The following is a 2631-nucleotide window of genomic DNA, read 5'->3' as shown; positions in this document are numbered from 1 at the left end:
TATGAGAACTAGCGTGGCTTTCTGGATCGAAGTTTGAAAGAGAACTCGCGGAATTAGATTGAATGGAGGAAAAGCATACAGGGTTTTCTGAGGCCAGGATTGCAGGAAGGCGTCCACCCCTAGAGCTTCTGGGTCTGGACGCCAACTGAAAAACAGAGGTAACTGGGTATTCAAGCGGGAAGCAAAAAGATCTATGTGAAGAGGACCCCATAAAGAATTGATTGATTGAAAGATCGGAATAAGAAGTTTCCAATCGCTGGAGTCCGTGAGGTAACGTGAATACCAATCCGCTACTGCATTGGAAATCCCTGGTAAGTATTCTGCTTTCAGAATGATGTTTTTGTTCAAAGAGAAATGCCAAAAATCTTTGGCAAAGTCTGCAAGAACTTTGGAATTCGTACCTCCCAGGTGGTTGATGTATTGGACAGCAGAAATGTTGTCAATACGAAGGAGGATACAACAATGGGAGGAATTTTTTGCAAAACTCTTCAAAGCAAAAAATCCCGCTAGAAGTTCCAGACAATTTATGTGTAGTTGAGATTCCGTCTGGGACCATTTCCCTCCAGTGGAGAGAGAACCGCAGCGAGCTCCCCCATCCGGAAAGACTCGCATCTGATTCTATAATGATGTCCGGATTCGGATGGAAAATAGTTTTTCCATTCCAGGACTCTATGTGAGTGAGCCACCAGAGGAGTTCTTCTCTGGCTTTTGGAGATAGGGGAATTTCGTCGGTGTAACCGAGACCTTCCCTTAAATGACGAATCGTTAAACGTTGAAGAGCCCTGTAGTGAAGGGGAGCCGGGAAAATGGCCTGAATTGAGGCTGATAAGAGGCCTACTATCCGAGCAATCGTCCTCAAAGAAATTATATCTTTGCAGATAATTTGTTTGATCTCCTTCCGAATGGTTTTCAATCTCCTTGAAGGAAGGCTTAGAGTGGTCAACTGAGTGTTGATCATAAAGCCTAAAAATTCTAGGTTCTGAGAAGGGATTAGGATTAATTTCTTGTAGTTTATCAGAAAACCCAGATGAATAAGAAGAGATAGGGTCCAGTTCAAGTGGAGCAAAAGTAACTCTTTTTATTGGGCCATAAGGAGAATATCGTCTAGATAGATGATAAGACGAACTCCTCGACTTCTGAGAGAAGCTACTACTGGTTTCAGTAGTTTTGTAAAACACCAAGGGGCTGATGATAGCCAGAAAGGAAGGCAAGTGAACTGCCACTTTTGGTTTTCCCAAAGAAATTGTAGGAACATCTGAGAGGAAGGATGAATTGGGACAGTGAGATATGCCTCTTTTAAGTCTATTTTTACAAGCCAATCCTGTTGCAATAGGATGTCTCTTAGTAGATGTATGCCCTCCATTTTGAAGTGGCGATAGATAACTAAATTGTTCAAGAGTTTCAAGTTGATCACTGGTCTGTGACCTCCATCCTTCTTCTTCACCAGAAAGAGATTGCTGATAAAACCTGGTGATTGGAATGGAACCGGAATAATTGCCTGTTTGGCAAATAATTCTCTGATTTCTTGATCTATAAGAGTTTTGTCTGTTTGAGAGAAGTGAATCGGATGTGGTAAGTAGGTCTGGATTGGTGGAGAGACAAATTCTATTTGATAGCCCTGGACCGTGTTTAGGATCAAGGAGTCAGACGTAATCGTAGTAAAATTGTGGGAAAAATACAGGAGTCTTCCCCCCAGCGGAATATTTTGGGAAGAAGACTGAGGTAGACTTACCTGTGGGAGGTCTTGAACGAGGAATTCCTCTGTGACCTCTGGCCCTCCACGGTCTGCCCCTGTATGGAAAAAAGGGGGGAGGGGGGGCGGAGGAGGGTGCTGAAGAATGTGATGTATGGGAGTAGGAGCCTCTGTGATATTGATTTTGGGAGGAACAGCCGGAAAAGCGGCCCCGTCCTCTCCGGCCTTCCCAAAAACCTGTTGAGAAAAAACTTTTTTCAATGATACTTGAGCCTTATTCAGGGATGAGAATAGGCCGACATATTTATTTAGCTCTTTAATAAAATCATCACCAAAGAGCATGCCTTTGGTAGGATTCGGTGGCTCTACTGTGGCCAAATTGGTTGGTTGGGGATCTATTTTTAATAGGATGGAGTGCTTACGCTCGTTGGAGACGGAAGCGTTAGCATTCCCAAATATACATATGGCCCTTTGGGTCCACCCTTTAAGGGTTTCGGGATCCACCGTTGTATCAGAAGTGGATGTCTCTTCTGCCAAATTTAGTATTTTTGTCAGAGGACCCAATAGGTCCATTAACTTGTCCTGACAGGACTTGAAACTGCTATCCACTCCCTTTTTTGGATTGTTACCAGTTTTAAAAAGAAATTTAGCGATGAGTGGATCTAATTCCAAGGTATGAGAGGCATTATTTGGCAGAGTTGGTCTGGGACATTCTGCCTTTAATTTATTACGTGACGGTTTGTCAAGGGGTTTATTGGCCCATAATGAAATAAATTCGGCTACCTTTGCTTTTGGAAGCCATTCCCCAGAACGTGGATGACATATCAATGCTGGGTCAAAATATGCGTCACCCGACTCAGTTAACTTAGTTTCTTCCTGACTGCCAGGGTCCTCATGATTGGGATCACTGTCCTCCGAAACATATAGTAACTCCTCAA

This window comes from Hyla sarda, chromosome 1 (genome assembly GCF_029499605.1).
Source record: "Hyla sarda isolate aHylSar1 chromosome 1, aHylSar1.hap1, whole genome shotgun sequence".
Lineage (NCBI taxonomy): Eukaryota > Metazoa > Chordata > Amphibia > Anura > Hylidae > Hyla > Hyla sarda.
The sequence above is the reverse complement of the archived record's forward strand: the minus strand, read 5'-3'. Positions refer to the sequence as shown.